The 16,668-nt window shown below is 53.0% G+C and overlaps 1 long non-coding RNA gene across 10 annotated transcripts in view; it reads right to left on the reverse strand.

The window, feature by feature from the left end:
* LOC131826399 (uncharacterized) overlaps window positions 1-16,668 on the reverse strand; it is a 226,233-nt gene that overhangs the window by 79,296 nt on the left and 130,269 nt on the right. For 8 of the 10 annotated variants that reach the window (XR_009351564.1, XR_009351572.1, XR_009351566.1 and 5 more), the window contains one exon: window positions 1,750-1,875. This is a non-coding gene — a long non-coding RNA (uncharacterized LOC131826399). Of the gene's footprint in view, window positions 1-406; window positions 543-1,749; window positions 1,876-16,668 lie in introns of all 10 variants that reach the window. The other 2 variants (XR_009351568.1, XR_009351569.1) reach the window with 1 other exon arrangement.

The raw sequence follows: 16,668 nt of genomic DNA on the forward strand, positions 1-16,668 counted from the left end.
GGGGCGCCTGGGTGGCTCAGTGGGTTAAGCCTCTGCATTTGGCTCAGGTCATGTTCTCAGAGTCCTGGGATCAAGCCCTGCATCAGCTCTCTGCTCAGCAGGGAGCCTGCTTTCCTCTCTCTCTGCCTGCCTCTCTGCCTACTTGGAATCTCTCTCTGTCAAATAAATAAATAAATAAATCTTTAAAAAAAAACAAAACAAACAAAAAAACCCAAATGCACTCAGACACATTTAACACACAAGAGAAAAGACACAGGCGCATGAACACTGTCCTCTGCTGTCCTCTCCCTCTGATGGCCACACCTGTCTTCTCACGGGTCCCCGCCTGAACCATGGTTCCATGTTCTGTTGTGATTCATTCTTTTCAACACCTTGTTTTTTAAAGAAAAAAAAAATTGCAACTGACCTCATTCTTTGCTCTAAGTCTTTAAGAACTTTCTTCTTTGGGTGTTCTCTCTCTTACTTTCTCCTTCCTCCTTGTGAGTTACTCATTCCTTTGTTCTTACAACATCCACAGTCATATCAGGTGGGTGTCGGGAGGGCTGTGAGGATGTGGAAGACAGGCCTTTGCTCTAAACAAGGTCATGCGCGACTGGGGGCGTGGGCGTGGGTGGGGTAGAGACGCAGCGGGGTCTGAGGGAGGCATGCCCCAGATCGCGGGAGGAGGTCAGGCACTCTGCTCAGGGAAGGGGGACCTGGTGGGAGTGGAAACACAGAGAAGAGCAGACCAAGGACTTGGAAAGAGCCTGCTGTAGGAAAGGAACTGTACACGGTGTAGTTAATGAGTTTAAACAACAACCACCACCACCCAGAGGTGCTGGGTGGTGCAGTTGGTTAAGTGTCGGACTGTTGGTTTCACTTCAGGTCGTGGCCTCAGGGTCCTGAGATCAAGCCCCACACTGGGCTTTGCACTCAGCATAGAATCTGCTTGAGATTCTCTCTCTCCCTCTCCCTCTGCTCCTCACGCTATTGCTCTCTCTCTCTTTATCTCAAATGTATAAAAATCTTAAAAAACAAAAAACAAACAAACAAACAAACAAAAAACAAAAAGAAAAAACAAAAAACCCCTCCTGTTTTGGAGCATTTCCTTCTCCATGTCAGGCAGCCTGATGAACTATCTCCACCATCTTCTTCAATACCCGCGACATCCTCTTGAGGCCAGAGCTGACGTGATCCCTATCTTGCAGACGAGGGAACTGAGGCTTGGAGCAGCTGAGTGACCCGCCCACGGTGAGGCAGGTGGCAAAGCCAGGAACACCCAGGTCTGCCCGAAACCCCGGGTCTTCACCTCTTCCTTTGCCCCAAACAGCCTCGGACTTGGAGCGACTAAGCGTGCAATGCAAGGGGGTTGGAGGGAGATAGGGGGTCTGTCTCCCCACAAACACCCAAAAGGTGTTTTGCCCACAATGTACCGTCTCCTCTCCCCCAGTGATGCAGTCTCCATACGTCTCAGCAGGCCAGGGGCGTATCCGCCCGCCTCGACCAGAAGGAAAGGTGCGGGGTATCCACCTAGGAGGGGGTGGGCTCCATCCCCGGCTAGACACAGAGGGAGAGCTCCCAAAGCATGACACTGAGGCCACCGAATGCCGAGAACCAGGTCCCAGGTGTCAGGGTGAGGTTACGGGAAGCCGGCTTCTCAAATCAGCACAGGAAACCAGGCCAAGATGTCAAGAACCACAACCCAACTTGTGTTGCAGGAGATCACTGATTCCAAAGGTTAGTTTTTGTTCAAGAGGAGAAATCTCTTACCTTTATTCTCCAAATCCCCAAATGGCCCAGCTTTTTCATTCAGGAAAGGACATTCCCTCTAGAGTACCAGACGGGTACGTCTGCTTTTCAGACTGACAGCACCAAAATCCAAGGCATGATGGGATTCTGTAAACCAGCAAGAAAAGGACAGAGAAGTATTAGAATCAAGGCTGACACAGAAGAGATTTGATGAGAGGTTTCATTTATTTGAAAAATACAAAATGCATACTGACTAGATGCTGAAGGAGAAGCTTCAGAAGAGCAGACATTTACTGAGCAACTATTATGGACCAAGCCCTGTGTTAAGTCATTTAATCCTGGGAGACCAGTTTTGATGGCTCTGAGGTCAGACCAGAATGCAGGGCCACACCTTCCTGCCTCCCCAAACCCTGCCCATCGATCTCGTTTTCTGCCCCCCCCTAAAGCTATTCCACGCACCTAAGTCCGGAAACGCCAGGTAGAGGGAACAGAAAAACACACCCAGTAACTTCCCTCTGATAATGTCCCGTCCCTGGATGTCCAGCCCATTCCACAGATGGTGGGGATACTACAAGCCATGGGGTGGTGTCACACTCACTAGGTTGTAAGCTTTATCTGAGCCGGACCCTGTCATCTTGTAACCTGTGACAGGTGGACACCATGGATTACTCAGGGAACAAAAAGTGTCACTTCACCAGGGGTTCTCACTGTAACTGATCATCAAGATGGCTATATGAGGTGGCCAAATGGGGGGTGAGGGAGAATGGGACAAGGGAGCCACTGCTGGTCTTACTAGCTCTGGAAGGACCTCCCAAGACACCTGGAGCAGAGCTGAACGCTCAGCCTGGTGGGTGCAGACACAGAGTCTTCTCCTTTGCAGGGCAGTTGGCACAACCAAAAGCTACACTTCTGGGGCCCTGGGATGGTTCAGTTGATTAAGCATCTCCTTCAGCTCAGGTCATGATCCCAGGGTCCTGCAATTGAGCCCCGAAGGGTGTTCCCTGCTTGGCGGATGGCGGGGAGTCTACTTCTCCCTCTCCCACTGCCCCCCCCCAACAACTCTGCATGTGTGCATGTGTTCTCTCTCAAATAGATAAATATAATCTGGAAAAAAAAAAAAAAAAGCCACAAGATTACGTTAACAGGGCGCCTGGGTGGCTCAGTGGGTTAAAGCCTCTGCCTTCGGCTCAGGTCATGATCCCGGGGTCCTGGGATTGAGCCCTGCATCTGGCTCTCTGCTCAGCAGGGAACCTGCTTTTCTCCATCTCTCTCTGCCTACTTGTGATCTCTGTCAAATAAATAAATAAAATCTTAAAAAAAAAAAAAAAAAAGGATTACATTGACAGTGGGTGATTTCTACCCCGTTCCAGACCTTCCTCCTGTACCCCCTCAATTTCCCCAGCATCTTAGCCATCAGATCATCAAGAAGATGGAGCTCGGTGAACACGGATTCAGCATCAGTAAGACTGACAGGTTCTGAAGAGGAATTTGCCCCCAAATGTAGGAACAGGTGGAGAAAGACTGTCATCCCCAGCAGAGAGCAGAGGTCAGGTGGCCTGTCTTCCCCACCACTGATTCCCTCACCCTCGTCCAGGGCAATGTGGTCACAATCAGCTTCTCTGAGCCCCCACGTTGTCACTCGCCTCCCTTGGACATGTCAGCATCACGGACGGACCCACAGCAGCTCTGAAGGCCGGGGAGTGCCTGTCTGCTCTCACCCCATGCCCTGTCCCCGTTCTCAGCAGAAGCAGTTCACTCAGGGAAGTCCCTTGCCTGGCGGTGCGCTCAGCAGCCTGCCATCCTCGGCACATCCACGCTCCAGCTGTGGGCGGCCTCCCACACTTCTCAGGCACTTTCTTTTTTTTTTTTTTTTTTTTTTTTTTGCCTTACTGTCAAAAATGCACTCGCCTTATTGCCTGGAAAAGGCAGCAGCCCGCCTCCTGGTTGTTAGACGGGCTGGAGAGGCATTCCAGGTCTCTAAGAGTCTTTTTATGGAGCCTGAGCAAGTGACCCTTCAAACTTCAGTTTCTCATCCTAAAGGTTTGTTCCTAGTCTTAAGTGAGAATCTTTGCAGAGCTCAGCACTGAGCCTGCCACGTTGTGAAAACTCAGAATAATCAGCTGTTAGAAACACCACTTAAGCCAACGCTCAGGCCCGAACTTCTTGGTCTCTTCCCAATGAGGGGGAAAAGGCCTCCCCCTCCTCCTACCTCAGCACGATGACTTACCCAGTGCAGGGGCTCAGTACTCAGGGCGGAGGGAACAAGCAAAGCCCATCCGAATCCATGTGGTGGACCACAGCACTCACCTGCCTCCCAGCTGTGCCACCAGCGTTAGACATGACAGAGCACGCGGAGGGGCTCTACAAACAGTCAGGTGCTAGAGCACCTTCCTGGATCACATCAACACCACCACCGACAAGCGCCATCTTCACAGAACACGTTGCTGAGGAATATCCTCCCAGGACCACACTGAGCACCCGCAGTGACCCGAGGAGGTCAGGTCACCGTGGAGACCTCATCCCCATTTTACAGATGTGGGGACAGAAGGTCAGCGGGGCTAAGGAGGAACTTGCAGCTGCATCCCTGGTCTGCAAGCTCACTCCCTCTTCCTCGAAAGGGGGGCAGCAATAACACACAACATCAGCTCTTGCAGAAAAAGAACCTCTTTCCAAGGCAGCCAAATTGATTAATGTTTTTAATTAATGTTTTAAACCACACACACACACAGAGCAAAGTTCCATGGAAAATGAGGAGCTAAAACTTCCAAGTTTCTCCTGGGAGCCAGTCCAGCCAGGTGCTCGCTGCCAGAGGGATGGGGGGAGGAGTCCTGAGCCAGCCAGGGAGGTCAGAGTGGGAATGTCACAGCCCTGCCTCGACACACTGGGTCTGGCAGGCAGTCCGATCACTTCCCATCCACAGAGATGAGCCAGGGATAAAGGAGACTGGTCTAGTACAGGAATCCATCAATCTCAGCAGAGGAGAGAGCTGGGGTGCAGAGGGAGGCACCGCCCACACCTGATGTGTAGCAGGTGCCTGGGTCCTGGGCCTAAAGGGGGAGGTGGCTGCTACTTCCAGAACCTCCCGCCTGACGCTCGGTCCCAAGGACGGGACATCCACCTGCTCTGCAGTGCACGGAGACATGCTGCATGTGAACTGGGGGTTGCAGGCATTCTCAGGATGCTGATGAGATTTCCCTGATGGGGCCTGGGATCACTGGTGGGGCCAATGCTGTGTTCAGATGAGTAAGGGATTGGAGTGCCTGTGACAGGCAAACCCAGGACCCCATGGTGCCCTGGAGATGAAAAGCAGACTGGGGCCCAGAGAGGAGCCCTCTTCTGTTGTGCTTAGGGACCCCTCGCTCTGCCAGTGGTATTCCAAGTGAGTCCTGTCCCCAAGTGTCCTATACACAGTCTGAAGGTAGGGCCCTATCAGCTTCCTGTCTCCAACAGGAAGGTGAGGGGCATGGAGTGTGACATACAGCACTGAATAATTAATCAGCAGCTCCGCTGGGGGGATGGAGGCCACACTGTCAGGGCGACTGGCCTTGAATGCCACCTGGATGCTGCATGGGCAGTGGGGCCAAGTGGGAACACTGACGGCAGCCAGGACCCGCCACCTTCTTGGTGCAGGCCCTGGGCCGCTTGGCAAGAGAGAGATCGAGCCGTGAGATGAGTGACTGCATGGGAATTCCTGACTTTAAAATCATCAAAATGCCATCTGTTCACTGCAAACGGACCACAGAGGTGGACTACAGCACCTGTAGCAGCAGAGGACAGGATAGCTCTCCCCCAAGAAGCCCCTGAGAGCAGGATCCAGGCTTGGGATGTGTTTGCTCCCTCTGGAGAAGGCCTGGGGGAAAGACATTGACTCAGGTACATCTGTGCCTCTCCTGCAAGGTCAGCAAAGCTGGTGGAAGCCTCCAGCCTGGCCCAGCAGTAATCCCAAGTGACATCACGGAAGTATGGTCAGTACTGCCCCCAACGCTATGAGATCCAGCAGGTTGAATGCAGAGGCAACAAGTGCGCTCAGGACACACACAGGTTGCTCAGGTCAGAGCTAGTCCCTACCCGCTAACCACTGTGCACCCTGGGCAGTCTACTCACCCTCTCTGATCATGTGTAAATCAGGGCTCCTAAGAGCAGTTACCTTTCTGGACGGGGCAAGGATGCATGCAGGGTGTGCAGAGCGTCAAGTACAATGTCTGGTGCAGTAAAGGCTTGAGTCACCTGGGTTATTCTCAGGGTCTCTGTGCTGTCTCCACTCGTGTTGCTGAGCAGGCAGATCAGACAGCCTTGGATTCGAATCCCAGCCCTGCCACTTCCTAGGAACATGGCCATGGACCATTCACTTGACCTCCCTATACCTTAGTTTGCTCATTACCAACAAGTCATGCGGAACAACCAATGGTTACAGGACACGAACTAAAGCAAGCGGTATGGCGTGAACCTTGAGCAATGAGGGCCACACCCCAAACTGAACACTCCACGAAGCAAAACTGGCCCGGACTCTTCAAAACATCAAGGTCAAGAACAGCCAAGGAAATGTTCCAAGATAAAGAGAGGCTAAGGAGACATGGCCACTAAACCCAGCGGTGACCTGGAATGGGGGGGAAGAGTCCCAAGGACATTACGGGGACGGCCGATGAAATTGTGTGTGGCCTGCGGAGGAGAGAAAACAATGCAGCCACGCTGAATTCCCGAGTTTGATCGCTACAGGGCGTTTCTGTAAGAGAATGTCCTTGTTCTTAGGAAACACACGCTGAATACTTCGGGATAAAAGGGCATGTCTACAACTTACAGATGACCCCAGCAAAAAAGTGTGTGTGTGTGTGTGTGTGTGTGTGTGTGTGTGTGTTTCAGTCGGGGTGGGATCGAACCAGCCACTGGTGATTCTGAGTGTATGTTGGTTCTCTGCATCGCCCCTGCAATGTTTTCTGCCAGTATGAAATCATGTCCAAATGAAAGATGACTGAGGGCCCAGATGCGGGACAGGAGAAACAGACCTGAGGGCAGCCCTCAGCCATCCATGTGGGCCAAAGCACGGGCCTTTCCTACAAAAACCATGTCACCTGCTGTACAAATGTTGTGATGGATTGTGCAGAAAACTACAAAGGATAAAGCTGAAAAGCTGAAATTCAATTTGCACCACCACCCCCTCCTGCCACGAGAAAGAGAGACAAATGGATGCCTCCTCTATGACTAGGCCGCAGGGCCTGGCTCGGCCGGTGCATCTGAGCCATCAAACAGTGCGAGGGGGGTGGGGGCCTACAAGTGCAGCAGTGCCCCCAGAGGGGGGCGGGGCAGCTGGGGCTGGTGTTCACTAGGGGCCAGGCGGTCTTGTAAGAGCTTTCTGCACCCTGAGCTTCTGCAGACCCCTCGAGGCAAATGCTATCATTATTCCCATCTCGTGCTGCAGGAAAATGAGATTGGAAGGAGGCTCCCGCGGGTTTAATCTGGAGCGTTGGGTTCTCGGGGATTTAAGCCCAGGCTGCCTCCACAGGATTTCCACGGGCAGCAGGGAGACAGGCCCCACCGGCCAAAGCAGCAGCCCGCACCCAGACCGGCCCTTCCCCTGCAGCCGAGGCCTCCTGCCTGGCAACATGGGGTCTCGATACAGTGGGAAGCTGCAGGGGGCTGAGACCCTAGCCCCAGCTGGACACCGAGGTGCTCCGCACTGGCTTGCAGATACACTCACGGGCATAGATCTTTTATAAGGAGTCCAACCACGCACACACGATCTCTGGGAGAAACCCAGCAGGCTGGGCCCATCAGTGTCATCAGGGAGGAGACAAAGGGGTCTGGGGACATGAGTGGGGATGGGTCTTCATTGAAAACCTCTTTATTCCTTCTCAGTTGTATCTTGTGAATGACTGACTTATTCAAGAAGGTTGTGGTTTGGTTTGGTTTTATAATACAAAAGAGGAAAAGAAATGGACCGGGTTACTGTGGGAGCCTGCTCTGAGGATGGAGCAGGAGCCATTCCCTACTGCACACCAGAGAGCCCCGGGGGGACAGCTGTCACACACCACACCACCTCCTGCTTTCAGAGGCCAGGGACAGTCATGCCTCAAGCCCCAGGAGAAGCAGCAGCATCATACTTGAGGAGAGTAGATCTGTGGGCCAAAGAGACCAGCCCGGAGGGCCTGGCACCCAGCGGTGCTGTTAAGGTGACATGGGGAAACCACGGAACATAAAGTGATGTCGCTGGCAGCTTCCCCTGCACCATGGAAGGGTCCACCTCAGACTCCCCTCTGTGGACGGGCGCGGACCTTCACCTTTCCCCCACAGACACCCTCCCACCCCAAAGGTGTCGACTTACTAAATCGACGCCAAAGGTAAACAGTTTTCTTTTCTCCAACCCCAAAACCTCCTTTCCTGCCGGTGTGCTTGGGTCGTGTCTCCCAGAACATCAAAGGCACGGCTTTCGGTAAAAACCTCTCGGATCATCAGGTGACTGCCGTGTGCAGATAAAAACCACCCACCACATGCCAGACTGGGCCCCCTGTGGGGCGGCAAGTGGGCTAGGAGGAAACAGTGACCTCCATGGAGCCCAATGCTGGCCCCTCCGCCCACGTCCACGTCTGCCTGGTGACCTTGCCAGTCCCCCCGCCCGTGACCTTGCCATGTCCCTTTCCCAGCTCTGGGCTTCTCTCAGAGGAAGGGGGTTGAGCTGAGCAACCTTGAGATCTCTTTCAGATCTAAAATTCACGGATTCCATCTCGTCCTCCCTGCTCAGAGTCTGTACTTCTAAATGTAGTGACAGTTCATTTACATACAGGAAAAAAAAAAGAAAAGAAAACAACAAGATTACGTGGTTGCTAATACCCTGAGCTGTAGTTTTTGGTGACTCAGAGGAGAAAACACATTTTTCCACTCAACCCAAAAGAGTGGTCCCTCCATGCTCCAACTGCTCAGATGATCTAAGTCCTGGGCCAGTGGGACCCCTGGGGAAGTTCCATGCTGCCGGGAGCACAGACGTCAGTGAGCCGAGGTGAAGCAGGGAATTTCCCTTGGCTGACAGGTGCACTGACAGATGGGCTGGATGGAGAGTCCCCTCCCTGAATAAAACACCCCTTACCCATTCATTCTCTATCTTAGTAAGTCTATATTCCTTAGGGGGCCAAGGAAACACTGGGCTTAACACTGGCCCAGGGACCACCACCCGGGAAGACACACCCCCAGCACGAAGATTATCTCTTCCAGGAAACCATTGTTGAACCACCACCCACCTAGGCTTGGCTGAAGACAATGACCTTGCTCAAGGTTGCATATCCTTCCAACAGAGCCTACATACAATGACTGGTCAACCCCTTATCTCAATTCTGGACCATTCCAAGGGCCATTCCAGCTCTAGGGCTCCCATGGGGTTGGCTGAAGCGTTTGTTGGGACACTGGTAGAGCCTAACTTCTCCCTCTGCCCAACCCTAAATCCTCTCCCCTGTCACATAGCTGTTGTTCCCGAAGTCATGCCGTAATAAACATCTGGTTTACTAATCTCCAGCTCAGCATCTGCTTTCCGGGAGACCCAACCTGCATCAAGAAGCTCCTTATGCTAGATGCTCAGGCCCTATGGCACCAGGACAAAGCCTCCAGGAGTAGGACAAGCAAACAGCCCATTCAGCAGATGGGAGTTCCTTCCTTGGAGCACCCTACTGGTGGCAAGGATGCTGAAGTTTGGGCTCAGGGCTACAAGCAGTGAATGAGCTGTATGGGAGTGAACACCTGTAGTGGCTGTAATGTGTGGCTGAGTCCCAGATCCTTCTAGAGACTCATTTTCGTGGTCTTTCTCCCACAGCACCCAATGTAGGAGAGGAGCTTGGTAAAATGTCTATTGAATGGTAAGTTGATGACCGGATGGATACATGGATGGATGGAAAGATGGAAAGACAGAGCTCATTGAAGAAGGAAGTCACCCCTAGAGAAGCTAGACAACAAATGGAAGGTAATGATGACTCTGTCTAAGCTAAATCGTATAATTTCCGTAAGGCATATCACAGTTCCCCAGAAGCATCGACGGTGAAGATGACAACTACGCCCCCCGTGGAGACCCCCTTGGAGGTGGTGACCTGGGATGAGCAGCCTGGAAGTGAGAGAAGAGTGGAGGGTACCCGAAGTATGAGAAATGAGACATTAGCCTGAGCAAACCGAGTCCTGACGCTGCTCATCAGATACTGAGTAAAAAACAAGACCCTCTTCAGCAGGGTCGCCGTGACTGCCCAGTGATGGAGAATGGGGAGAGCCTTCAACAACCCTAACGTCACTATGAACGCAGGCTCTGACGCTTTCATCACTGGCAGAGTCGGTCGCCGATGGAGGGGCTTGTAAACGGTGCTGTGGTTTGGGGACTTTATCCTACAGAGATAGGAAGTCACCAAGGTTGAGGAGCAGAGACACTAGGTGACAGAATCGACTCAAGAGTCCTTTAATCACCCATCCTTCCGGTTGTTGGCAGTTGCTCTGAACACTCAGTCTGCTGTGCTTCTGGGCCGGGTGGGGACTCGGGGTGCCCAGAGCCTCCCTGCTGATAAGGTAGCCTTGGGGGAAGAATCAACACTGGAGGACCACAGACCCCAGGCTCAGCCCCGCCTCAGAAGTGTACGGACCCTGGGACCATCCTCGTCAGACACTTGTCCAGCCCACTGAAAGTCCTCATTTCTGAGGGCAATGCCCGGGGAACACAGCAGCGCAGAGGGAAAGGGGAATAAGTAGGGAGGCTGGCGTCTGTGCAAGCAAGAGTCAGGGAAGAGAACAACGGGAGGCGAGGTTTACCAGGGGAAACTGTGAACATATATCAAGGGACATGACGAGGCAGTGTGCTAAGCAGCCCGGTATATCCCAGAAAACACGGATGCCTTGGGCCCATGACCACTCGTCCCTGAGCTGGGAGCATCTAAAAGGCTAAAAATGTTGAGACTCTCAGAGGCAGCAGGCAGGGGCGACAAATCAGAGAACCGACCTCAGTGCCAGCCAGGTGTCAGATTGAAGGGGAAAGTCCCAGGGAGGCAGTAAGGCTCACAGCTGAAGCAGACGGGCTTTGCTGCCGAGCGACCTGGGCTGGAGGTGAGGCTCCACCACTTCCTTCCTGAGCAACCTGGCCGAGGCAGAGGCCACCTCCCTGAGCCTCTCCGCCTGTCTGTGATACAAACCTAGCGGGGAGCCTGCGGAGGTGAACCGCACCTACTACGCCTAGCCCCGACAGACATGCAGGCAGTGCTTGAAAGTGGACGCTGGGTTAAGAGATCGCACGTCACAGGCCTGTCTAGGAACCTTCCCAAGGAAGCCTTCCAATGGCACAAAACACATTCTGAGGAGTTCGAGTGCCCTTAAGTCCCCTTAAGTTGGGGCGGGAACCGTGAGGGACCATAGCCCGATTTAACCCAAACACATAAATTTCAGTTGCAAAAGGGGTGTGAGGGCTTTGAGAAAGCAGCCTCTTTGCCTTCCTGGAGAAGGAAATGAAGCTTCATGACCCAAGGGCTCCTCTAAACTCATACAGCAAGCCAGCGGCTGTGAAGAAACGACGCAGCGGGAGACCCTGACTCTCAGGCAGTCAGTTCAAAGGTGGGGGTCACTGGATGCATACTCCGAGGTCAACTGCTCAAGAGGTCCCAGTGTCTCGGTATACCCCAAGACCAAGTTCACAGCTCTCACTCTCGGCCTGGTGAAACGGGCAAAAGGAGAAGCAAGTGAAGAATGAAAATCTGGGCAGAGAGAGAGATCCCGCTCCACTTCTCAAAAGAGGGCCGGTCTATCCCAGAACACTCCCCGGAGCTAGACTGGGGCAGGATAAGGCACACAGGCGCAGGGGCCTTGAGGCGACTCAGTCCATAAACGTCAGGAATGAGAGAAGTTAGGAACTGAGGAGAAACCAGTTCCTTCCTTGTTAGGAAATCACCGCTCCCAGACATTCTTGCCAGGTCTTGTCCAGAGTCACACATGGTCTCCATCTGCCCACAACGCAGACCCAAGCAAGTGGCTATGTGACTTCTCCCCGGGCAGGGAGACAGAAGAACAAGACTTCTTACAAGTCGGAAGGATTCCAAGTGACCACAAGTCAACCGTCAACCCAAGCATCAGTCCAGACAAAGGACAGGAACCCTGGCATCGAAGGATCGACCAGTCCCACAGAAACCACGTGTAATGGCCGCTCATCCCAGCCTCCTTGGTGCCAGGCCCCGGCAGGCTTTCTGTGTGACCTCAGATTCTAAAAGCCGGTCATATTGTGCCCAAGTCACAGATGGGTAAAATGAGGCTCAGAGAGCTTCCCCAAGACACAGCCAGATTTGAACGTATACATTGTGAAGTGTCCTAGGCTAATACCCCTTCCTCCAGTCCTGTTGCTTTTCCTCATACCCTTCCCATTGGAAATCCCTGTTTTAAGGGCATTAAGTCAACAGAAGGTTGAATTTCAGCAATCAACATGGAAGATGCTGACCACACAGCACAGAGGGTTGCTGGCAACCATGAGGCCAACCTCACAAATGCATTAGAGGGGAGGCCTGTTCCAGATTGGGATTGGGAGAGGCGACCTCTGCAGCTTCGTTTAACCCTAATATTCTTTGAGTTCAAACTGAAATTTCCGTTCCCGTGCAACCATCTCTCTTCAGGAGAACGTAGGTGTTTCTACGGGTCCAAAGATGTACGCCTCACTCTTCTCAGGGACAACAAGTCTCTCTGTACTCCAGCCTGGATTCTTCCGAAGCGTTCCAACCTTCCTGGGCAGCAAGGTTTCAGCTGGAGAGCTGGGTGGGCACGACAGCCCAACAGAGAGAAACAGGAGCAGATGAGCCTCCTGACCCCACAGGATGTGGCGAGGTGAAGCAGCGAGACAAAGAGACAGAATCTGAGAAAGTCATCAAGCAACGCCAAAAGCGGCATGAACAGCTTTAACAGGAATGAACGTGTGGGGACTTTTCTTCTTCTTCTTCTTCTTTTTTTTTTTTTAGCTAGGAAGCCCAAAATAGTTGAAAGAGTTGGGTCTCAAAGCTTTCTGAAGAAAAACCATGCCTTGTTCCTAAGACACACTGAGGGGGCAAGTGTGAGGTTTGGCGTCACGAAGCCTACAAGGTCCGGTTCGGTTGCACATGAGCTCCGGGGAGTGAGCTAGGACCGCTGTGTCCCCAGCCTTCACCCTCAGGAGCCAGCGTGCTGATGCGTGTTTTGCACAAAGCCTCTATTTTGAAGCTCGCTCGTCTTAAGTAAAGCCTGCGTGGCAACTGGCTCCCCTTGAAGGGGTCCGCGTGGAACGTAATGAAGCTGGCAGGAGGAACAGCCGAAAGCGGCATTCCCAAAGACAGTTGGCAAACAAGCAGATGAAAAAAATGTGGCCTCATGAAGGATAAAAGAGCATAAATTTAACAAAAGACCGTTTCGCATCTATTGGATTGTAATTTTTTTAAATATATTTTTTGAAGATTTTATTTATTTATTTGACAGAGATCACAAGTAGGCAGAGAGAGCGGGGGGAAGCAGACTCCCCGCTGAACAGAGAGCCCAATGCAGGGCTCGATCCCAGGACCCTGAGATCATGACCTGAGCTGAAGGCAGCGGCTTAACCCACTGAGCCACCCAGGTGCCCTGGATTATCACTTTTTTTAAGCTAATAATACGTGGTGTCGATGAGGCTGCGGCAGAGCTGGCAAATCCACATGCGGATGGCGGCTGCGCCAACAACCGTATTTGAAGTAATTTGGCAATACAGGTCGAGAGCCATAAAACGGTGCCTTCTGACTCAATAAGCTTTCTGCTGAGGATATGTCCAAAGGATTTTGCAAGAAGGGAAGAGTTCTGTGCACAGAGCTCTTCACCGCACCCTGAAGTGCTAGAGCAAACCGCTGGGAACCTTAATTTTCGACAGCAGAGAAGTGGTTTCAAATATAATTTTTCGATTTGATGAGCCATTCATTACTCGCGCTTTGAAAATGGTCATTTGCAAGGTGCTTCAACAAAATGGAACAATACCTATGATCTGATGTCAGATAAAAACATGACGGAATAGTTCCTATACCTATGCCCTTATGAAATTGTAAGTTAATAAATGGACACACCTGTCACACATCTGAAGACAATCTGATGGGGGGGACAGGGTGGAGGGCAGTGTTATTGATGTCGTTTTCTCATTCATTTCCATTTTTTTAAAGAAATTTTTATTAGAGAGAGAGCATGGGTGCATGTATGAGCAGGGGGAGGGGCAGAGGGAGAGGGAGATAAGCAGACTCCCCACTGAGCTGGAGTCTGATGTGGGGCTCAAACCCCGGAACCCTGAAGATCACAACCTGAGTCAAAATCACGAGACACTCAACCAAGTGAGCTGCCCAGGTGATGATTACTTTCCATTGGCCAAACTTCAATAATGTATAGGAAAGAAAGGGGTGGTACTCTGGGGTACTAGGAATAGAATTCAGGAGATGAGAAACAAACAAATCCCAGAGGCACCTGTGGACCAAGGCTATGACATGTGATCTCCAATCAGTGAGTGGAACTGTCGGCACCCGAGGGGTCACACGTTAGTGACAGGAGGGTCCCAGGCCTTGTGTTGCCTCCAGCAGTATCTGATCGTGTCCAGGTCACAGGACCAGCTCTCCTCCTCTCTGCCACGCCCATGGCACTCGAACAGGAATAGAAGAGCCCATCTCTGTACACATTTAAATGCCCAACCTCCTAAACCAAAACTCTGCTGAGAGGCCTAAAATTAATTTAAATACCAAATTTCCCAAACCAAGTCTTTTTCAAAAAAGCAACTTGAATGGGTTTCTACACGTGGAACTCGAGGTCATATGGGACTTTCATTTTGTATAGTGGAGGACCCCGCCGGGATTTCCGGTGTGAACAGCAATCTCAACCGAGAGCTGTCCCCGCTGGCGACCCCAAGCAGGGACACTCAAGTCGGCACTGGGGAGTCACAGGTGACCAGTCCCGATGGCCAACCCTACCAGCCCTGCACTGCCGCATCTCTTCTGTCACCCTGAGCCTTCTGATCTGTCTCCAGCCAGTGGGGTCCTTTCAGCACCTTCCTCGCGGGGGTGGGGTGAGGGGTGAGAGCCATGTCCGCTCTGCTGTCCACTCTGCACGGTGCTGGCTCGCTTCGTCACGCTCGTTTCTTTGTCTGGTCGACAGGTCTCCAAGTGCTCTGTGCGCCCTGTGTGGGGAGAGAGGGCACCCATGCAAACGAGAGAGGGCAGCTCCACCTTCTTGCTTGCCAAGGAGGGTCAGCTGGGAGCTTTGGAAAGCACAGAGGCTCTAGTCCCTCCCCGAACTATGACATCGGGTTCCCCCGAGGTGTGGCCCTGACACAGTAGTTTCATAAAGCTAATTCTGCGGTCCCACGGGGCAAGGGCACACAGGGTGAGGGACCAGAGGGGCCTGTGATTTCTCCTCCAAAGCCCCAAGCCCACGACAGTGTGAGGCAGGAGTCTTTTTTAATTTATTTAGGCCACGGTTCAACAGCTCCTTTTGGAACAAACACTCTCAGAGTGACTGGCAAATGGAGAGGGGTTCCCCACTCCCTGCCTCCTGCTCAGCCCAGGGATTTCCTGCAAAGCACTAGAGCGGGCCAGCTGGAGCGACCTGCCTCGTGAGGCCGCTGGGAAGCACCTGATCGACTTGGGCAGGGACAAGCCACAGCTGGACATGCATCCCCGGTGCCACCCCAGTCTTCTGCCCCTCCCGTGCAGACTCCTGTGTGTCTCCGGCACAGTGACAGCAGACGGGCCCTGTTTGCAGAGGCGGCCAGCCCAGCCCCTCTGGAGGGCCAGGTGGAAAGTGCAGGAGGATCCCTCTTCTGGGAAGCGGGCCTAACCTTCCCTGGGCACCGCTGAGGGAGAGGCCATATGCTCCATGCCAGGCCCAGAAAAGGCTCTCAGCCTCAGTGGCAGGAGCTACCGTTGGTGGGAAGTGCCGCTAAAGGGAGACACTCCTTCTGGGAGAAGGTTAACCCTCTGCCTGGGGTCGGGGGCAGCAACAGCAGCTGCTGGCTTCCCAGGGGCAGGCTCTCCCAGTTCTAGAGGCTGGAAGTCCTGTGAACATGTCACAGGGCCCCGCTCTCGCAGAAGCCCCTCTCCTGGCTTCTGGTGGCTGCCAGTCCCTGACACCCCTTGGCTTGCAGCAGCAGGGGTCTAATCTCTGCCCCATCTTCACATGTACCTCTGTGCGTCCATGTACCTCTGTGCGTCCATCTTCCGATAAAAACACCAGCCATCGGCTTTAGAGTTTACCCTGCTCCAACCTCACCTTAACTCAGTGACATCCATGCAGACCCTACTTCCAAATAAGGTCACATTCACAGGTACCAAGGATTAGGACTTAAACACACTTTTTGGGGATACACAATTCAACCTACTACCCAGCCACCACCCCGCCTACCTCCTGCTCTTATCAGAACCTCTCCAATATGCTCCACTGGGCAACTCTCATCTAGGCCAGTGTCCCGGTGGGACACCCGGTGGGACACTGTCCAGGGACCTCCCCGTACCTTCAGTCAGCAGGGACGCACGGAGCCCCTCCCACAGGTCCCCGGGGTAGCCTGGGCACAACATGTCAGTGAGAAGAAAGGAGCTGCACCTGCCACCCTGGTCCCCATCTCTGGGAACTCTGAGCGGCTGCATTCACATCAGCACGACCCTGGCTTCTTCCGAACAGTAGTTCTGAAAGGGAGCCACCTCACACCATACCCCTACCGGCCCAGAGCTCTGCACTCAAGAGGCACCCAGGTCCAGGGTCTCTGGACGGCAGAGGTTCTCAGACCCATCCCCGTCAGAAGGGAAGCTGAGCACAGATCTTGCTTGCTAAGAAGCCAGGCAGGTGGGTGTCACTGAAAAGGGTCACACGCACCCCTGGGAGTGGCCAATCACACCACTTCTGAGAGATCCAGAACTTCTCCCTCCCTGCCTTGTGGAAAACCCCAAGTGCTGAATTTTTCCAATCAGCCAGGCGGTCCATTGA

This window comes from Mustela lutreola, chromosome 3, assembly GCF_030435805.1.
Source record: "Mustela lutreola isolate mMusLut2 chromosome 3, mMusLut2.pri, whole genome shotgun sequence".
Classification (NCBI taxonomy): domain Eukaryota; kingdom Metazoa; phylum Chordata; class Mammalia; order Carnivora; family Mustelidae; genus Mustela; species Mustela lutreola.